Raw genomic sequence first — 23,530 nt, 5'->3', positions numbered from 1 at the left:
AGGACTTTGGTATCCTAGAGACTCTAGCTTTAGCTTGCATGCCTTCTCAGATGCAGATTATTGAGGATACAAATTAGATAGGAAAAGCACCTCCGATACTTGCCAATTCCTTGGAAATATGCTAATTTCTTGGTTTTCAAAGAAACAAAATTATGTTGCATTATCTACCACTGAAGCAGAATACATTTCAGCTGGTAGTTATTGTGCACAAGTTTTATGGATGAAACAACAACTTTTAGATTATAGAATTGAAGTAAGTACTATTCCTATCAAGTGTGACAATACTAGTGCTATTTGTCTCACTAAAAATCCCATCCAACACTCTAGAACTAAACATATTGAAATTAGACATCACTTCATTAGAGACCATGTCGCTAAGGAAGATGTAGCTCTAGAATTTGTTGATACTTTGCACCAATTAGCGGATATTTTTACAAAACCCTTAGATAAGGAAAGATTTTGGACACTTAGGACAGAATTAGGTTTAACTGACCTATCTTCACTTAGTGTTTAAAATAATTTTAGCACTTTTAATAAATATTGAAAATTTCTTATAATAATAATCTTTGATTATATTCTTGCTATCAGTTAGGGGAGTTTATAATTCTTAGTAAAAATTAAAATTATGTTCAAATAAAGTTTAAAGATTAATTTGATAGATTGAACATAATTAATTTTGATATATGAGTTGCCAATACTACTAGAGCCAAATAATTTAGCATTTTAAGTGTTTAAAATGGATTTTTGACATTTTTGTTCTTAATGCACCGATGCACTTAACAATGCATCGATGCATCCCTTTGAATGTGCATCGATGCATCCGCATGATGCACCGATGCATGCCTTGAATGTGCATCGATGCACAAGACCATGCATCGATGCATCCGTCGGGTTTTTGGTTAAAAACCCTGATTCTCTTTATTTTTCTCAAAACCCTTTAAACACTCCCTCAGTCGTTCGTCCCTCTATCTAAAAACTCCATTCTTGCTCAAAATCAACGAATTTTCATCGGATTTTTCAAGTTTTTCATCTCCAAACCTGCTTTTATCATCAAATCGTGCAAAACATCTCTTTATCCCTCTCAATCTGAAATTTTCAAGGTAATATTTTAAAAACCTCCGCTTTATTGATTTTTTATTTTAGAACTAGTTCTGATTAGTTCTAGGATGAACATTATATCGTGCATTGATTGTTTGATGATTAGAAACTCAATTTTACAACTAATTTCATCAAAAACTCACAAATTTTCAAGATTTATTTTAATTTTTGAAATAAAAAAATTTGAAATTCTGAAATTAATTTTTAAATTTGATGTTTTTGATACATCTTATAATTTTACAAACATTATTTTCAAATAGTTTTTCAAAACCTTGCCCATTAGGATTCGGTTTAGAGAACCTTGAATTATTAAGGACTCAATTGAGTATTGGGATTGATTATTGCACATACATGTGTTTTCAATTTGCAGGTTATATTTCTTATTCCGACTCCTTTACCATGTCTAATCCTAAACGTTCTAGGACTTCCTCTAGTCGTTCACATCGTCCTTCCGTTCCTCTACCTCCTAATCTCGTTCCTCAAACTTCTAGTGGCCTATTGAGTTCCTGTTTCAATATGCCATAGCGTCGTAGAAACGACCTTTACAATAGATACATTGAGTCATTCCAATCCTATAGAATTCGGGAAGAACGTATTCCCTTACTTCAAGCCATGAACAAAATTGACTTTGAATACCTCCTAATTCTTAAACAATGGAAGTTTGATAAACTTTTTTCGCTTCAACCTATCGTATTCCACCAATTAGTCCACATTTTCTATTCCAATGCGGTCTGTATTCAAAATCAAACCCAATGTGGAACCATCAGAATTAGATCCTATCTTCTAGGACAGTACATTGTTGTTGATTCCGTAACTATTGCTTCTCATTTCGGGTTAGATGATGATGGTGTGTTTGACGAAAAAGAATATGTGGCTTATCCCTATACTCCTAATGCTAGTGTCAGTACCCTTCGAACCCATCACGACCGTTTCCTTCATTTTATTATTTCTTGGTGGTTTCGTCCTTCTGCTGGTAGGTACTCCACTCTACATGCTAGGGATTTATGGTGGATATATTGTATTAAAAATAAAATCAAAATAAATCTTCCACAGGTCATTTTTAGTCAACTAGTATACATCGTAAACATTGTTCCTTCTAAACATGTTGAAACATTAGCCTACGGATGTCTACTTAGTAACATGTTTATCAAATTTGGTCTAGACGTTTCTCTCGACACTCCAATTCCTCTCCAAAATCAAATCAATCTCACTTCTTTAAAGAAAGCGGATTGGGTTCAAGATGAACGCACGGATTTTTGGGTCTTCCAGCCAAATAAAAAAACTTCGGGAGCTAGTTCTTCTCGTGCTCCTCCTCCTCCTCCGGCTGCGGATGTTGATCCCGAGCTTAAAGGGATATTTCAAGATATTGACGATCCAGCTAATGCACCGGAACCCGCTCGACAAGAAAATCAAACACCACCTTATTTCTGATCTTTTTTAGAGGCATTTAATCTACGATTTGCTTCCATGGAGTCTCAGATTACTGAGTTTCAAAGGGAGATGCGTGATCGTATGGATGCTCTGACTCTTGAAGTTCGAGCTCATTATCCTTCTCCTCCCGATCCTCCGATGGAGTAGATTTGTATTTCTTGTCATGCTTTCTTAAATTTAAAACTTAGATTGATTTTGATATTTCTGGTTTGTTTGTTTTTGGATACTTTGACTTTGATTGGTTGTTGAATGTTTGGACTTATTTTATATTTATGGATGCTTGAACTTAATATATATATTTGGTTTGGTTAAATTTTCTTTTTTGCATCATTAGACATATATGACCAATTATCCATTGCATGTTATATGAATATTGATTTATGAAACTAATGGCTAACCTCTCTTTTGATTGTGATCTTAGCAGCTTATAATTAATAAATCAATTGGCTTAAGTTTTTCAAAACATTCTTGTCTAAATCTTAAAATTTCCCAAGTGTTTTGTTATATCAAAAAGGGGGAGATTGTTAAAAACATTTTTGATATTTGATATAACAAATTAAGTTAAATGAATTTTAAGATTTTTACAAATGATTTTACAATTTATATTCGATTCAATTTATCGAATATCAAATTATTACTCCAAGTCTTTGAAGATCAATTTTAATCCTTACTAAATGTGTAAAATTGTGATTTGTACTTAAACTATTTTTGAAACAATTTTCACAAAGTATTTTGAACCAAAATCAAGCCTTAAATCAATTTTTCAAAGGCATGCACCGATGCATCAATACCATGCATCGATGCATCAATGAATAAATTGAAACATCGAATGAATTCCATGCACCAATGCACTCTCCATGCATCGATGCACTCTGATTTAATTAAAACATCGAATGCATTTGATGCATCGATGCACAATCCATGCATCGATGCACCAGGCTATTTTTCAAACATCGAATGCACTTCATGCATCGATGCACTCTTAGTGCACCAATGCACTAGGAGTCCAACGTTCAAAATATTTGAAATTTTACACTGATGCACCGATGCATAATGGTCATGCATCGATGCATGAGACGCTCCCACCCAGAAAATTAATTGTTTTCACATAATAACGGCTCTATTGACTCCACTAATTATCACCAACGTTCAGAATTGATTCAAGGAGTATTTAAACAAGTTTAGAAGCCATTGATCAATAACAAGAAACATCAAGCAACTAGAATCAAGAGAGAATCAAAGAGAAAGCATCAAACCTCAAGTTTAAGCATTTCAAGCCTATTTTTCATTCAATATTCATTTTGCTTTCAAAAACACTTTTGTGCTCAATTGTATTTATTCTTGAGTGTTCTTTTCTTTGTTCTAGAATTGTGCAAATAATCTACCTTGTGAGGATTTCCTTGTAAGTTTGCAAATTTGTATTGTTCTCTTTAGGAGAGAGTTTTTCTCAAGAATTTGGGGTATAATTCTTGAGGGTTTGTAAGGTTACTCTTAGTTTTTCATTCTTATTTCATCTTTCTCTTGTAAATATTTTGTTCTTGTGAGCTCAATCTTGTAAACTTCTACCTTAGAGAGGTTTTCTTTTTTACATCTTTTATCCTTTTGTAAAGGGGAAAGGTTCTAGCTTATCACGTGTAAAAGCTAGGGAAAGGTTCTAGTTTAGCCTGGAAAAACTAGGGAGTTGTAAGGTTATCTCTTTGTCCTCAAAAGAAAGAACAAATTAGTGAATTTGTTGGAAAATCCTTGGTGAGGAGCTAAGGTAGTGGACGTAGACTTTGGTTGAGAAAGTCGAACCACTATAAATCGCTGTGCAATTCTCTATCTTTCAATCTCCTTACTCCCTAAACACAAATCCGTTCCGACTCCTCTTTGCAAACCATTCCATTATCTATTCGAGCTTCCGAAAATCCCAACAATTGGCATCAGAGCCTAACTCGTTAAGAAGGTTTAACCACCTTGAGACGGTCCTAGAAGAAGCTCTACCAATTCCCGACACAACCGAGAAGATGGCTTCCACCTCCGGCTCATTCCACATGGAAGACTCCCTACCAACAGACAAGCCTCCATACTTCAATGGAGTCAACTATCGTCATTGGAAGAAATTAATGAAGGTATTCATCCAATCCAATGATCTTGATGCATGGGAGATAATCGAGAACGGCTACTCTTCTCCAAAGAAGAATGAGAAGAAGAAGAGTGACAAAGAATGGAAGAAAGCTCAACTTAATGCCAAGGCCATGCACATGCTATTTTGTGCATTTGGTCATGAAATCTATGAAGGGGTTTCTTCATGTTCAAGTGCCAAGGAGCTTTGGAATAAGCTTGAGGAAATCCATGGAAACAAGAAAGAAGAATCAACAAAGGTGGTGTCTCTAATGCCTTGTGAAGAGCCCGAGGTATCTTCTAACTCAAATGAATTTAATTCATATACGTTTGATGAGTTACAAGATGCTTTTAATAGGTTATATTCATAGTTTGAGACCATGAACTCCAAATATAAGAAAATGATTTCAAAATTTAAAATTGAAAACGATTTTCTTTTGAAAACAAAAATAGATTTTGAAAGCCAAAATGAAATTTTGAAAAAGGATTTAGAGCTTTCAAAAATAAAAACTGAAAGTTTTGAAAAAGAAAATCTTGATTTAAAAGTTAAGCTTGAATGCTTAACAAAAGAAAAAGAAATCATTTTAAATAATTCATTTAGTTCAATAATGACAATATGCTCACATTGTCATTATCATGGTCATAAGGAACATACTTGTCCTTTGAAGAAAGGAAATCGTTTTAAAATTAGACAAGCATGGGTTCCGAAAGGAACAAGGGGCATTGAACCTAACATCCAAGGATCCAAAGCAATTTGGATACCACAATCAAAATAAATGTCTCTTGTAGGTGTGTGGGAGCAATGGTGATGAAAGTGATGATATTCAAGATGCTCTAGCCACACATGAAAAAGGAATGGGTAACCTCTAAACTTAATGCTTTTAATTTTGGTTATTTGGTTGCTCATTTGATTTTAAGCATGCATGAGTTTTGGTTTTATATGATTATGCATCATTGTTTTAATCTCATGTATGTTGAAAAGATGATTATGATGAACAATTTTAAAGTTATATTAATTTTTGAGAATTTTTAGTTCATCATAATGAATTTTGGTCAAAATTGGTTTTAAATGAAATGATATCTCTCTAACAATTGATATCAAATTTCAAAATACTTTTATTTTATAAATTTTAATTTTTGGCCTAAATTTGAATGTTTATGCATGTGGTATAAATGAAAATGATATCTCTCTATCAATTGATATCAAATTTTTCAAAATGCATAACATTTTTGGAAAACTTTATGCAAATGCACTTAATTTTAACAATTGGTATTAATATCAAATTTCAACATTGGTATTGCATAAAGTATTTTAGACTTGGATATATTGAATTTCATGTGCCTCTAACATGTTTGTTATTCTTTGTAGAAATTCAATATTTTGTTTAAGTGTCATGAACTTAAAAGCTAAATTTTGTTTGGAATGCATTTATTGAGGGGGAGCTTTGATTTTTCAAATGATTTTTAAATGTCAAATTTACTACTACTCTCCAAAGTTATTTTGAACTTCAAAGATTGAATTATTTTTTATATAACAAAAAGGGGAGAAGTTTGGTTTGAAAAATTCAATTTCTTAATGAAAAGGGGAGCTTAACATTTTCATATATTTTCCAACAATTGGTAACAATTGATATCGTTTTCATTAAACAATTTATTAAGGGGGAGTTTTGCAAAAACAATTTTTCAAATGTTTTGTTATATCAAAAAGGGGAGATTGTTGAACTATGTTTTGATATAACAATTTAAGGCAAAATGTTTTTGGACTTGAATTGAATTTGCAAAATGTTTTTGGATTTGAATTGAATTTATTCAAAGTTTTCAAAAGGTTTCAAAAATAATTCAAAGTCCATTAAATTCGGATTTGAGAAAAAAATGCTAAAGGGTGTCAAAGTGCATCCATGCATCCATGCATCCATTCTTGCATCTAGTAGCATCATCACATAAATGAACTACAATCATCTCAAACAATCTAGAGCTTGGTATCGATGCATTTTCATGCATCGATGACATATGCATCAAGGCTACAACGGCTAGTAACAGCTAGTTTATTTGAATTTAATGAAGGGGTATCGATGCACCTTGATCATGCATCGATACATCATGTTATGGGCAGCCTTTTTGAGTAGAAAAATCATCCCTAAACGACTCCAAAACATCCCCAACGGCTATATAAAACATCAAACACATTCCAAGCTATAAATACAAGCTGAGGACACTTGAAGAAGTAAGAGAGAACAACCATCCAAGCAATCAAACACAAGAGAAGAGTTTTTCATTCTTATTTCATCTTTCTCTTGTAAATTTTGTTCTTGTGAGCTCAATCTTGTAAACATCTACCTTAGAGAGGTTTTCTTTTTTACATCTTTTATCCTTTTGTAAAGGGGAAAGGTTCTAGCTTATCCCGTGTAAAACCTAGGGAAAGGTTCTAGTTTAGCCTGGAAAAACTAGGGAGTTGTAAGGTTATCTCTTTGTCCTCAAAATAAAGAACAAATTAGAATTTGTTGGAAAATCCTTGGTGAAAAGGTAAGGTAGTGGACGTAGACTTTGGTTGAGAAAGTCGAACCACTATAAATCGCTATGCAATTCTCTATCTTTCAATCTCCTTACTCCCTAAACACAAAATCGTTCCAACCCCTCTTTGCAAACCATTCCAGTTGTCGATTCGAGCTTCCGAAAATCCCAACAGAATCCTCGAGAAAGGTACCAAATTTCCTCACTCGATCCAGTTTTCCCTTGATTATTTTTGGGTTGAATGAATCATATTTCTTTGTTTAAGTGCTAGTATGATTTGGTTTTGTTTTGGTGATTTAGATTAGATATGGTTTCTGGGATTTGAATTTGGGTTTTTTCTTTCCTTTTTGAATTATTTTCAATTAAGTTTAGGTCTACACGTTATTTTCTTTATTGGGTTTTTATTATTTTTTCTCTCGAGTTGTGATCTCAATTTAGTTATTTTTAATCTTCAGTTCTGTAGTTACTTTGGTTCAAATTTCCGTGCCTTTTGCTGCTTAATTCCGGAGGATAATATTTGACTCTGCGTAGTTTAATTATTTGTCTTGTACTCTAGAATAATCCAAGTGAAGTACATGCTAATACACTATTGGTAATTGATGGTTATCAAGGGCTTTCCTTTTATCTTCATTCTTCACCTTTAAGGCACTACTGAATCTATATTTTGCTATATTGCTTTGAGTAGGATTTACTAGATCTATTTTTTTTCATTGTCCTAGACCCCTAGTATCTTATATCATTATTTATATTTCAAATTGAGTATAACTGTTATAAAGATTTATAAATTTTGTTGTGATTTTACCACTTGATTTCTAGCTGCTGGCCTAAAGTTAAGTAAGATAGTGTTAATTTGTCTTAAAATCCTATTAAGTAACCAACTAGGCTTCTTAGTACCCCTCATTTCTCTAGCGTTTTATTGGTGCATCTTCTGTCTTCTTTGGATTCCTTTTTCATAGTTCCTCATAGCTTCGGCTACAGATGATTTCTTGAGGTCGTGTCCTTCTTTTAGATCCCATAGGGCGTATAGGGGGAGGACTCGACAGAGTGGTGTCAAGGAGACTAGACTTAGAGTTTTTTCGTTGAATGTAGGAACTTTAAATGCTAGATTGTTGGAGCTGACCGACGTACTTAGTAATAGGAAAATATATTTTGCATGTATTCAAGAGACTTGGTAGAAAGGGGCTCGTGCCAGAGAGTGTAATAGGTACAAGTTATGGTATTCAGGAGTAGATAACGCTAGAAATGGGGTAGGTATCTTGGTATACTCTAGGCTCAAGGAAAATGCAGTTGAAGTTTGTAGATACCAGGATAGGATCATGTTGATTAAGGTTATTATAGAAGCGGAAGTGGTGAATGTCCTCTCAGTGTACGCACCACATGTTGGCCTAGGGGAGGGGGAGAAACGTTGCTTCTGGGATCAGTTAGATGATGTACTTAGGAGCATTCCAGAGGCCCAAAGAGTTTTCATAGGGGGAGACTTCAATGGCCATATAGGTAGTGCAACTGATGGGTATGACAGTGTTCATGGGGGTTTCGATTTTGGTACTAGGAATGAGGAGGGGCGTACGTTGCTTGAATTTGCTACTACACATGATATGGTGGTCACTAACTCTTTCTTTGATAAGAGAGATGTGAACTTGATTACATTCCATAGTGGGGTACATTGTACCCAAATCGACTACATCCTGGATCGAAATCGGGATTGATGGGCTTGTATTGACTGTAATGTATTCCCTGAAGAGGCATGTACATTATAACACAGATTCGTAGTTTTGTTGTTCCGCGTACGCCACGGGCGGAGCACTCATAAGAGGGCTAAACTTGGTAAACCTAGGATCCTTTGGAAGAACTTATATGGAGCGACAGCTGATGACTTTAGGAGTAAGGTGTTGTCAAGTACAGGTTTTAGAACTACAAACCCAAATGATGCAGATATGTTATGGAAAAATATGGCAAATTCCATCAGAGAGGTGGGAAAAAACACCCTTGGGTTGTCGACAGGGAAGGTCAAGGAACATAAAGAATCATGGTGGTGGAACGCAGGAGTTCAAACTAAGGTGAAGACAAAGCAAACTTGCTTCAAGGAGTTTCTACAATGCAATGATGACGAAGAAATATCGAGAGCTAAACAAAGATACAAGGAGACAAAGTGGGAAGCCAAGAAAATAGTGGCTAAAGCAAAGGATAAGGCATACGGGGAAATGTACAAGAGATTAGACACCAAGGAAGGACAAAACGGCATCTTCATGCTTGTAAAATCCAGGGAAAATAAGAAAAAAGGGTCTAGGTAGCATTAGGTTTATTAAGGACAACTATGATGTTCTTTTAATGAAAGATCATGATATTAAGAGGGTTTGGGGTAGTTACTTCTTTGGCTTATTTAATGATGGTGCATATCCCTGTAGAGATAGTACCGTGATGGGTTAGTCGACCATCATCTTGCGTCCAATGGATGCCCTACAAGTAGGATTGGGTTTGAGGAAGTTAAAATGGCTATTAGAAAGATGGGGAGGGACAAAGCTGTAGGTCCAAATCAAATTCCTATCACTGTGTAGTTGGCCCTAGGAGAAGAGGGAGTAAATTGGTTGACCAACATCTTTAATATTATTTTAGAGACTACCAAGATGCCAGAGGAGTGGAGAGAGTCTACGGTGATACCAATCTATAAGAATAAAGGAGATCCCCAACGTTGTGGCAACTACAGAGGTATTAAACTACTCAGCCATACCATGAAGCTATTGGAAAGGGTGATAGAGGCTAGGTTGAGACAAGTTACAAGGGTTTCAGAAAACCAATTTGGCTTTATGCCAGGCAGGTCTACTACGGAGGCGATTCATCTACTTCGACGGCTTATGGAGTAATATAGGGAAAAAAATAGAGATCTTCACATGGCGTTCATTGACCTTGAGAAGGCGTATGATAGCGTTCCCCGCGATACGATCTGGAAGACTTTCGAAACGAGACGGATCCCAACTGCTTATATCAGGGTGATTCGTGATATGTACTATAGATCTACTACTTACGTCAGGACTACAGTTGGCAACACCGAGGCATTCCCGGTGGAAATCGGACTCCACCATGGGTCAGCTCTTAGTCCTTACATCTTCGCCTTGATTATGGACGACATCTATTGTGCGACACCAGACGGTGTTCCATGATGTATGCTTTTCGCTGACGACATTGTCCTAGTTGTCGAAACAAAAACTGAGCTGAATAGAAGACTGGATGCCTAGAAGACTGCTTTGGAAGTAAAAGGTCTAAGGATCAATATTGAAAAGATAGAGTATTTATGTTCAAACTTCAGTGAAAATAAAAACGATGAAGATGTAGAAGTATGCATAGAGGGACACGTTATCCCTGCAAAAGAATGTTTCAAGTACCTAGGGTCTATGATACATAAAGATGGGGGTGTAGATAATGACGTTACACATCGTATAAAGGCGGGATGGCTAAAGTGGAGGGCTGCTACTGGAGTTTTGTGTGACAAGAGGGTGCCTCTAAAACTTAAGGGAAAATTTTATAGAATGGCAATAAGACCAGCGTTGTTGTATGGATCAGAATGTTGGGCAATCAAGAAGGATCATGTAAGGAGGATGGAGGCCGCAGAAATGAGAATGCTACGATGGGCATATGGTAGAACTCTGTGGGACATGACACCAAACTCTGCTATTAGGATGTCCTTAGGGGTGGTGCATGTATCCAAAAAATTAAGGGAGGGAAGACTACGGTGGTTGGGGCATGTCCTTAGGTGACAATCGTCGGATACGTTCAGGAGGGTAGAGTCGATTACAGTCGACGGTGCCAGAAGGAGAGGAAGACCAAGGTGGAAGTGGGAAGACTGCTTGAGAGGTGATTTGAAGGATTTAGCCATTACCGAGGACATGACCTCTGATAGGAAAGTATGGAGACTTAAGACCAGGGTCGTCGAGTAGTACGAGTCACAAACATAGGGTGTAACATCTCTGTCTTCTTTTTAATGCCTTTGTAATAATTTCCATGAGTTATACTTTATATACGTTTTTGTCATTAAAATTTCTGAATTCTTATAACTAGGGTAGCGGAGTAGTGTATCCTTAGTTTAGGTTTTTAACCCATTAGACTTTATTCCTTCTCGTAGCTTGCTACCGTTGACTATTGTGTATCCTTCTCTTCAGGTTCCCTCTTTTTAAATTTAGTTGGGTCTTACGTTTCTATCTATATGCAGATATTTTAATGCATGGATTATTTACAGGGATTACTTCCCATTACAGACGTGCATATGAGGACTGCATATGAAGATTGTTCAACTATGCATTTATTTATTTATTTATAGATGCATTGCATTTTATCTTTATCTTTATCTTTATCTTTAATTTGCTGAATGTCAGAGGTCTTCCACGGAAGTTGCTCTCAACCTTGGCGTTGGGGGCAGCCTACTACCCTACCTCTCCCTTACCTCATTACACATGGGAATAGGGTTTTATTGTTGTTGTTGTTGTTTGCAGGTTCTATCTAGAATCAATTTCAACTTCGCAGCGAAGGATACTGGACTCGAAGCAACATAACTTAATCAAGATTGGATTTTAACTTCACAACGAAGGATATCCAACTCAAAGCCAATTTGGTGAAACTTACTTAAGATCGGATTTCGACTTCACAACAAAGGATATCCAACTCAAAGCCAATTTGGTGAAACAATACTTGGATTTCAACTTCACAACGAAGGATATCCAACTCAAAGCTCAACTTCACAATGAATGAGCCATCCACGATTTCAACTTCACGACGAAGGATATCGTGCCCAGCATATCAACTTGATTTCACAGCAAATAAGTCATCTACAACAACTTGGGTTTATTCCCCAGCCAAGTACAATATAACTCAAGGCGAGAAGAGTTATCTGTCAACAAGAACCTTCGAGTCTGATTCTATTCAGCTCAAAGACATATTCACCGCAAGGTAGCAATAAGGAACTACTTTCCAGTCAAAATTTTCACACCATGGTCTTTAAGTCGAGAAAAAGACCAAGGTCAAGATTGGCAACAAGAAGCCACCATCCGATTTTCCTATTATTTCAACGTCACAATGAAGGATATTGTACCCTAAAGATTGACCCAACTTCACGACGAATGAGTCATCTGTAATAAAAACAACACCAAAGTCTTCAGGTCAAGTTTCAGGATTCACGACGAAGTATCTTGGGCTAGAAGACAATCCAGGAACTACTTGCCAAAGCTTTGAGTTCAATTTCAACTTCACGATGAAGGATATCGTGCTCAGAATTTTCCAGTTCGACTCAACCTCACGATGAATGAGTCATTTCATGATTCAATCTAAATTAACAAACCATTCTTAATATCGGATTTCAACTCTACGACAGAGGACATTCGATATGGACGAAATTTGTGTCTTTTAATCTTTGCTCTATTTTTGTTACACGATAATGAGCAAAGAGGGGCAACTGTAGACACATCATTTCACCCTTATTATATACATTAAATATTTATATTATGACGAACATATATATATATATATATATATATATATATATATATTATTTTACAGGTCCAATATTACAAATGGATTTAAACTCCAAGGCCCAATACACGTAAACCAAGCTACCCAACAGTGGACCCAAGCAGCCCCAAATAGACTCGCGACCCAGTTTAGGACCCGAACCAGCCTCAAAGTTTCACTCGAATCACTTAGGGTTTTCCCAGCCCTAATCCTTACATCCCTCAAGTGCCGCGTAGCCAAAAAAACCAGTCAAACCGAGGACTCTTGAAGAGTCCTCGCACCAACGGCAGAACACCACCATCTCCAAAACGTCCGACGCAAGGAAAACACACCAACAAACAAACAACAGTTCTTTAGTCTACGGAATTCCAACTAAAAATAGAAATTTTTTTAGACTATAAATAAGTGTAAACAACATTCGATATACAGAGAACATTACACAAGCAAACATACGAAATACGCAGAGAGATATACAATCAATCAAAAGAAATTTCGAGAAAACACGCAAGAAAATACTACTGTTTGTAAGGTCTTCGAAAGAGAAATAAAAGAAATGTATCATTTTTTTACCTTATTCGGTTGTTCTTGGCACTTGCATGTTGATTTTTTTTTGCCTTTTGACACGAAAAGTGTTCGACCGAGGACCCCGGGGAGGGGGTTTTTTCGAAACTTCTTTTTTAGATCTGTTATCCCCCGAGGCGATTTTAAAAAACTAGTCGGATTTTCAAACTGTGGGTTAAAAAAGCTTTTTAAAAATGTAAAATTTGTTGTGGTCCACCACCGATGAGTGGCGCCCGACACCGATCTACAGCGGCCGGCGAGGCGGTGACCACCAATTTCTGAAAACCACGACGGTGTGTTCTTCATTGTTGACGAACAAAGAAAAGTTTGAATAGGGGAGGGTTCAATCGGTTTTGCAAATGAGGGAATGAAAAAATGTGTTTAAATGTTGGCATTTATACCAACCCCTAGGCCAACCTGAGACCCGACTCACGGGCAATTAGATCCGCGTATTTTGGAGGAATAAAGGGGGGAATTACAGTTTTGCTCCCCCTTTTTGTTATGCTTTCATTTTTCGCCGAAAACCGATTTTTGTCTCGAAATACCTTTAATTTGGCCACCTAATTTATTTTCTTTTCGATTTAGTCCCTTATATTTATGCTTTAATTATTATTATTTTATTTATTCATTTAATCTAACAATTTTATTTATACATATATATTTTTTGCATTATTCATTTTATTTATTTGTTTGTTCTGTTTTTGTTCCTATTTTCTTTTATTTTTATTTTTTATCTAATATTTTTATTTACATTTATGTGTGTGTATATATATATATATATTCTTTATTTTTTATTTTCTTTTTCTTTATTTTATTTTTATTCCTTTTTATTTTTACCTTATTTTTTTATCTCCTTTATATTTATTTTATTTCTTTATTTTTACTTTATTCCTTTTTATTTATTTATTATATGTATATTATTAGTATTTTTTATATCTTTATTATTATATTTATTTTTATTTTTTTTATTCTCTTTATCTTTATTATTTATTTTATTTACTCTTTATTTATCTTTATTTTATTTTTATTTTCTTTATTTTATCTTATTTATTTCATTTATTTTTTTATTTTATTTATTTTCATTACATTTTTTCTCTAACACGTTCTCGACTTTTTAAGGGTTCACTTTTAAATCGTTCAGAGGTAAATAATTCAGATCAAAATTTTACATTTTAATTTAAACTTTTAACTTTCTTAATTAAAGACAACTGAAAATTAATTAGTACCTAAAGGGCATTTCAAGTGTACTAACCTATCATTGACTGTAATCGACTCTCGAATTCAACATATCTTTGGTAAGGTGCAGATCAAATAAGAAATAAGTTATTCAATCAACCCATTTATTCCTAAAATAAATGATCAGTGACGACTCTAACACATTCATTCAAATTGAAACCCAAATCCGAGCCCAGTCGAAAGAAGGTTCCGACACTAGACTATCACAAGTTCAACAAATTTAATAAACTTACTAATTGTAGTGAAACTTGGGAACAGTTGGGGGAATCTGCAGGACTCCCATCTTCCATAGTTGAGTCTTCAGCAAGTTCTCGCAAGCGGTTGAGTTCCGGCAACACCACTTTGTCGAGATCCGGTCTATTTTTCCTCCTTAGTTCTGCACAGTTAAGCGCAATCTTAGCGAAGCTCAAGGCCTAAGGCCTCTTGTTCAGGCCAATCATGAACAGTCGGGTCCAGCACTTGAGGAAAGCTCCCTGTTCCGATACACCGCTGCACATGGTAAGCCAACCCCATCGGTGGTTTCGCCGTTATTATTTGCAGAAGCATGATCCCTAGGGAGTATACATCGGACTTTACTCCTAACATGCCTGTTTGTTGGTTTTCCGGATCTATGTAGCAGAAAGTCCCGGCGGCGGTGGTCATCCGATATTGTGTTACGTTGTCGCCACCGTCGGAGGAACTAGCCGGCCTAACCCGACATCGCTGACCTTGCTGACGTAGTTGCGGTCGAGTAAGATGTTGGCTGGTTTTAGATCACGGTGGACTATGGGTTCGGGTTTAGTCTGGTGGAGGAACAACAAGGCTGTTGCGACTTCGGCTGCGATTCGGAAGCGAAGCTGCCAAGAGAGGGTCGGAGTGTTTCCTATCCGGAAGAGACAATCCGCTGCTGGAGTTCTCTTGCCTGTTGTCATGAAGTAATTCTAACTCTAGTCAAAGTGGGGGAGGGTGCTGTAACCATACTGTTAAATTACTGTCATAACCGACGCATTATAATGTCATTCAAGATTATTACATCGAAAAGAAAATTACGTCATAATGTTTACAATATTCGCAACCGCTACTGCAGTCGCAATTTAACACTATGGCTCTAACAAATATTTAAGCAGATTTTAGTTTACACTCTCAAGTCTTAACCTTCCTTTTTGCTGTGAGTGCTTCTTTGCAGGCAGTACTATACATTTCCATTGTTTGAGCTCAAGTTTTAGCCTCCTCGTTTCAGCTTCAACATCATCCTGCAAATTTCACCCAAAGAAGTAAACAACTCATCTATGTAATTACTTTGACATCTTATGAATCTTAATTACTCACCATTGATGCAGATAAGTCTGAATGTCTGTCACTGTCCTGCGAAGAATGTGAGAAATCATGTCGATAGCTCATATCCATTGTGTTCTGTCCATGCGGCACCACCGACTCGAAGCTATGATCTTTTTCATTTTCTGAGAGGTTGGACAGTCTCGGAACCATGCCGTGCTTGGTCTTCCGGAGCTCACAAAGGATATATCCATGTCCATCGCAGGCGAAGGGAGCGCGGAAAATGGTTTGTTTACGCCTTTCCGACCAAAAGGTGACCTGCATGCATCCAAGATTCCCAACAGCCTAATTAACCATTAGCTCCAACTACATAGACCACGCTTTTATTAATACATAACGGAGAAAAGCCCACATTGTAATTGTTAACCTGATGCAATCCGTGGAATCGGTAGATTTACGCGGCTGTTCGGGTCGCGGCTTCTAAGTTGAAGGCACGATTTGCGACTCTGGAAGAGGGGAAGGAACTGGTTTAAGTAGGATTGGTTAAGAATTTGATTGCGCAGTGGGGAGATAGGTGGAGCTGGACGGGAAGCCGATCGCATTGATGAAATTTTGTTATTGAATATCATGTAAACACTACAAAAGTCTGGTGCATTTTTTGATACGATTCCTGTGATATCCGGAGCTTTAGATCCACCGAGACAAGTTGAAATGAAAAGTGGGAACTTCCATATAAGTTTTATTAATTTTTAAGCATAATAATAAAAATATCTCTAATATTTGATTAAATAATTATTTTTATTTTTATATTTTAGAATATTTTGATCTCAACATTTTATTTTAAGGTAAAAAGTCAAGCCGTTAGTCAACAAACATTTTACACTCTACAATATAAGTCATTTTACTCTAAAATAAAATCTTAGGAGACAATGCTCTAAAAAAAAAGAACTAACGTAACTATTTAATCAAATGTCAATTTACTTTTACTCTAAAATGAAAATGAAACCTTAGGGACATTAAATACTCTTAAAAAAATACGAGTCAAAATAATTATTTAATCAAATCAATTCTAGTTTTTATAGAGTAAACTACATGTTTAGTATGCAACTATCACTTTTATTCTGTTTTGGTCCCCAAGTATTATTTTGTTCAAAATCAAACCTAATATTATATTTTGATTTCATTTTTGGCACCCGTCGTTAAAAAATTAAAAGACCGTTGACTTGATATTTTTAAAATTTTTTGAATGATGAAATGACATTACTTTATGGTGACATATCATCATCACCGTTAATTTTTTAAAGGTAGATGATCAAAATGAAACAAAAACATAACATTAGACATAATTTAAAAAAAATAGTTGGATGACTAAAACATAACAAAAGTGATAGTTTAAATACTAAACGTGTAATTTATGAAAAATATATAATCTAAAATAACTATTTAATCAAATAGAATGTAAAATTGTCGGAAGAGATGCATACTTGAGAAAACCTAATGTTGTGGAGGCACCGATTACAAGAATCTCGATTACAGCGTGTGGTATATTCAATCAATGCTTTTAGCTACGTCTGTTTTTTCAAGAACAACATCCTTGCATTGTATCTAAAGTTAATAACATAATTAGAAATCAAAACTATTAGTATTAGTTAATGCAAATATGGGAATCAAACTTGCATCCTTACCAGTATAGAAGCAATGGAAATGAAAGAAAACTTCCATGGTCTGAGGGTCAGGATCTTTACACACTATTACGAAGAGGATAAGAATGCAGAAAAGATCATTGGAATAACGTGTGTTTAGATTACAATGCAAGGGATTGTTTTATACACAATACAAGCAGCCCATAACCATTCTAACAGACTAACCAACCCTAACAGGTTAACAACCTTCTAACTTTCTCTTATCAACCATTGCCAACGTGGCACTTCCAACGTGGCATTGCAGGACTTGTTTTGCTCATTCTGTTAATATTCTCCCTACTTCTTCTCGTCTTATGAATTAGACTTGATGAACACATATTTTGGATCGAAATTCTTCAAATGCAGTTCTGGCCAATGGCATATTGAATCCATCAGATATTTGATGCATGGCTGGAACATAGCTGAAGCATAGCTGACCAGCTGCAACTTTCTCACGCACAAAGTGGACATCAAGATCAACATGCTTAGATTGAGCATGGTATATCGGATTCGCACTCATGGCCACAGCACTGGTGTTGTCACACCAAACAACTGGATTATGAACCTGATGAATGCCAGGGTCAGACAGAAGTGCTTGAATCCATGTTATATCAGCAGCTGTGTCTACTGCACTCTTGTATTCAGCCTCCTTCGAGAGATTGTTCGGGTTTTTTTTAGCACCAAGTAACAAGACATTTGCCAAGAAAGACCCCATATCCAGTGACAGAACGCCTATCACCAATTCTAACACCCCAATCTGCATCAGCAAAGGCAGCTATGTCTCATCCATGGCCAGTCGGTGAAAACAAAAGTCCAAAGTTAAGAGTATATGATAGGTAATGCAATATTCTTTTTATTGCAACATAATAAGCTTCTCGTGGTGCATGCATGTGTTGAGCAACTTGTCCCACACTAAATGAAATGTCAGGTCTTGTATGGAAACATACAAAAGTGAGCCAACTATACTCCTATATTCACTACATTCTGAACTAGTTCACCTTCTTCATGTGAGAGTTTTAGAGATACTACCATTGGTGTGGCACAGCTTGTTGCATTCGATATTCCAGTCTTCTCTAATAGTTCCAAGATATATATTCTTTGACTCGACATAATCGAGTTATTAATATGTTTGACCTCAATTCCTAGGAAGAAGCTCAACTCCCCGAGATCCTTTAGTGTAAAACGATCCTGTAACATTGAAACAAACTCCTGTATAGCAGTAGGAGCTTGTCTTATAATGACTATATTATCTATATACAGAAGAACATAGATGTAGCCATCATCAACACACTTGATAAACAAAGAGGAGTCTTCTCGAGACACTACAAATCCCATTTGCAACAGATTATCCATAAGTTTAACATGCCAAGTGCGATGTGCATGTCTAAGACCATAAAATGCCTTTTTAAGCTTACACACAAGAGGTTGGCCAAGATCATTAGTTTGCTCAAACCCCATAGGTTGTTTCATGTATACTTCCTCACTTAAATCTCCATTGAGGAAATCATTATTGATGTCAACATGTAGAAGTTCCCATCCAATAGAGACTGTTATATCTAGTATTGTATTAAATGTTGAAAATCGAACCATAAGGCTGAAAGTGTCCTTGAAATCATGGCCTGGAACTTGAGAGAACCCTTTGGCAACAAAATGTTCTTTATACCAATTTATTGATCCATCGGGGTTATGTTTAACCCGAAAAAGCCTTTTGCACCCAACAACCATTCTATCTTCAAGGAATCTAACCAGTGTCCATGTGCCATTATTTAGTAAGGCATTGTACTCATCATGAACTGCTGCAGACCAGTGAGGGGATAGAAGAGCAGCATCAATTGTAGTAGAAACATCATCATCCAATACACTTGAAAACACCTTAGGCTTGAAATCCCATATTGGTTGCGTGTCATCATATGATGAAAACGAGTTGAGGAATACTATCAACAGGCTCAGAAGTGCAGGAACACTAACATCAGGCTCAAGAACGTTATCTTGTATACCATTATCTGGCACACTACCAGCTTATGCACCCATATCAACAACTTCACAAGGTACAACCTCCTCTGAATCAATAGCATCAAAGGTATGCTGCAAAATAATCAGAAATATGCTGAGATCCATTATTAACCACCTCAACCACATTAGGAACTAGTGCACCAGCAACTTTTTCATGCACAGTAGTTGTATTAGGTAAGTTTTGTGGAGATTGACAGCAAGAGTTTCTGATAGTTGTAACAACTCAAAGTGACTGAACATTCGAACTAGTATTGACTGCAGAACTCAATGAGTCACAGATTTCTTTCCCTGCAAATGGAAAAACAGATTCATTAAACACAAAATGTCGAGAAACATATACTCGTCCATCGGGTACCAAACATTGAAAACCTTTATACTGAGGACTAACTCCCAGATAAGTGCACACTTGAGATATAAAGGACAACTTATGCTTTTGGAACATTCTCAAGTGAGGAAAGCATTGGCAACCAAAAACCTTCATCATAGAATATTCAGGATTTTTTCCAAAGATTTTTTTCAAAAGGTGACACATCTTGTAGAACTTTAGTAGGCAGGCGGTTGATCAGATACACTGCAGAAATAACTTCATATGACCAATACTTAATTGGTAAAGATGTCTGAGCTAACAGAACCAATGCAAGTTCGACAATATGACGGTGTTTTTCTCTACCACACCATATTGTTCAGAGATATGAAAACATGTAAGTCTTTGGACAATCCCATCTCGAGCCAACAATGGTGAAATACTGCGAAATTCACCACCCCAGTATGTCTGTAGTGCTTTGATAGTACTCCCAAATTGATTAACTACAAGATTTTGAAATAATTGAAACGCTAGGTATGCCTCATCCTTATGTTTCAACAGTTAAATCCAAGTGTGGTGAGTAAATGCATCCACAAAAGAAATGTAAAAGCGAAATCCGTTTGAAGACACATGTAGTTGTCCCCATAAATCTGAGAACACATGTTCAAATGAGGAAGCTACCATTGTATTTGATTCATTAAAGGGTAGTTTATGACTTTTGCCCAACTGACATACAATACACTCTCTATTTACATTAGGATGAATTTTAACTCCTAGTTCTTAAGCTAATTTTGCTAGAGTCTTAGTAGCTGGATGACCAAGACGCCGGTGCTATAGTTCATTCAATGAAGTTGATTCTAAGTTGGCATTTGCTTGTGCAACATGAACTTCTAAGGGTTTATTACTCATAGAAAATGAATATATATCATCATTTTCTTCTCCTTGAAACAACAACCTTCCAGTAGCTTCATCCCTAACACAACATCGATTGGCATGAAACTCAATAAAAACATCATTATCCCTAGCAAGCTTAGAAACCAAAAGCAAATTCTTGGTTATTTATGGCACATGCAACAAATCATTCAAGAAAAGCACACGTGAGGAAGCATTTACACGAGCATGGCCAACCAAAGCAACATCAAGAGGAATACCATTCCAAATTAAAAGTTTACCTGGACCACGGTACTCAGAAGAATTCAACACCTTATTAGCATCTATTGTAACATGATGCGTAGCTCCTGTATCAACCACCCAACGCTCAGATTGCATAGCAGCTGCATGAGCTTATGGTTGATCACCTACAACTAAACCATTTCTTCGATTAGCACAACATTCACAACCATTATCAGTGGATGAAACTGTAAAGTTGCCAGGGGAAGAGGTGGCCTTGTATTCAGACTGATATTGCCCTTGATTAACAGAAGTGACATATGAGAAGTCTTTATCATATATATGCCAATATCGATCAACCAAGTGTCCAACCTTTCTACAAAGTTGACACTGAACCCTAGATCTGCCACGGCCTCTACCACCAGCTCGAGAATTATAAGAGTAATCAGACCTCTGATCATAACTTTTAGTCACAAATTGAAGTATTTCTTACCTCACCCTGTGCAACATTTGCACTCATAGGAAAAGTTTCGAGTTGATCATCAAAACTAGCCAATTGCATTTCTGCATCAATTAGCATAGTAGAGATGTTGTCTAACGATAGATTTTCCCTTATGGACGTGATGATCGCCATGAAAGGTTGATATTCTCGAGGAAGCCCTTTCAGAATGCTCGCTATTTGCTCAACTTAAGGAATAGTACTGCCACAAGAGGCTAGAGCATCACACACCTCCTTCACACGAGTAAGGTAAGCTCGCATACTGTTACCTCCTTTCTTTAAGGACTAAACCTTGTAGTGAAGACTCATAATAGCTGTTGTTGAACGGTTGGCAAAGAAATGAAGAACCGTATTCCAGACAGTTGTTGCCGTTTCAGTCCCAACAAATTGAGGAATGAGATGAGAACTGATTGTAGACAGCAACCATGAGGCAAGAGCACTATCTTGAGCCACAAAATCTTCATATTAATCATTGACACGAACCGTGCCATCATCATCAACCACTATCTCCGACGGAGTCACCGCTGCTCCTGTGAGCAACCGTTCCAATCGATGACTTCTGATGGTGAGCAGAATCTATTGCTTCCAAAGAAGAAAATTCATTTCGTCCAGGACTACATTTACCTTCTTGTGGGTAAATGATTTCGAACTCATGGTGAACTCCATCAAGAACTACTCAAGCAGATCATAAAGCCCCAAGATTAATGGTGAATGATACCATATTAGAAAGAGGATGAGAATGCATAAAAGATCATTGGAATAATGTGTGTTTAGATTATAATGCAAGGGATTATATTTTATACACAATACAAGCAGCCCATAATCTTTCTAACAGACTAACCAACCCTAACAGCTTAACAACCTTCTAACTTTCTCTTAACAGCCATTGCCAATGTTGCACATCCAACATGGCATGGCATGACTTGCTTTGCTCATTCTGCTAATACACACAAATGGTAAATCACCATTGCTTTCAACAACTTGGTTCAACCCTGTTATGTACCAAAAAATCAAACAAATCAGTAACACTTACGACGTAACCTAACAGTCGTATCGTAACGTTTTTAAAAAACATACGAGGTGGAGACCGGTTGTAGCGTTTGGCTATTACATGGACAAGAACAATGGTTTGGCCTCTCTGCAAGAGATGGTCGACTGCCATTTAAGGGCATGTTGGTTGTTCTTTTTGTCCTTGTCAATGGCCACTGCCATTAACCCTGCCTTTGTATTTCTTGATTCTCGCATCTCACCATGGTTATTACTCTCTTCCATCCGCATATCAAATCTCCACGAGTTGTTGCACCACATGATCGAATACATGTACGTCCCTACTGTAGACACCCATTTTCGTCCAAGATATTTTTTTATTATTTTAATATATATATATATATATATATATATATATATATAAAGTAATTTCAAATGTAGTTTTTAAAAATATATAATATATAGTTTTTGGAAACTTACTTTTGAAAACGTAAAATATATAGTTTTTAAAACGGTTTTGAAAACATGTAGTATATAGTTTTTCAGATAATTTTGAAAAATATAGTATATAGCTTTTTAAAAATAGTTTTGAAAACGTATAATATATAGTTTTTAAAACGGTTTTGAAAACATATATAATATAGTTTCTAAAAATGGTTTTTTTTAAACGTGTGATATATTTTTTAAGAAACGGTTTTGAAAACATATTATTTTATTACATAGTTTTTATATTACATTAATATTTTTTATTTTTTATTATTATATTATATTAATTTTTATCTATTTATTGCTTTAGGTCCAAATCCAGTCCAAAAGGATCAGCAAAGTCCAGCATGGAAGCTCCACCCAGGTAGCCTGACCCAGCAGACCTAGTGGAGAGTTCGGCCCAATCAAATCAACAGGCCAACCCGATGGGAAAACCCAACCTGTCTGCCTACCTAGTAGAAGAGTAGGGTTTCATATCAATTAAGGGGCATCGCACAAATGAAGGTCGTTAGATTAATGAGAAGATCAACGGTCATGATTTTAAGGAAACTAGGGTTTGTTAAACCCTAAGATGTTATCACGCCACAGCTAAGCATGTGTCATTGGATCTTCAACCAATCCAACGGTCAGGATCAGACCCTTAAATCGGCCAAACGCTTAGGAACGACCTCCAAACAGTACCAGAATCACACCAAATCAGTGGTCGAATTTCAAGGAAACAAACAACAGCCAAATTGAAGAAAATAACAACCAATAGTC

At 36.2% G+C, this 23,530-nt stretch overlaps 1 pseudogene; it reads right to left on the bottom strand.

Moving 5' to 3' along the window:
• Positions 1-14,639: 14,639 nt before the first annotated feature.
• On the bottom strand, positions 14,640-22,606 carry LOC120149302 (annotated as a pseudogene).
• Between the last annotated feature and the right edge of the window lie 924 nt (positions 22,607-23,530).

The sequence above is a fragment of the Hibiscus syriacus genome, unplaced genomic scaffold (genome assembly GCF_006381635.1).
Source record: "Hibiscus syriacus cultivar Baekdansim isolate YM2019G1 unplaced genomic scaffold, ASM638163v2 tig00111000_pilon, whole genome shotgun sequence".
NCBI classification, from domain to species: Eukaryota; Viridiplantae; Streptophyta; class Magnoliopsida; order Malvales; family Malvaceae; genus Hibiscus; species Hibiscus syriacus.
Note: the sequence above shows the minus strand (reverse complement) of the source record. Positions and strands in the feature narration are given on the sequence as shown.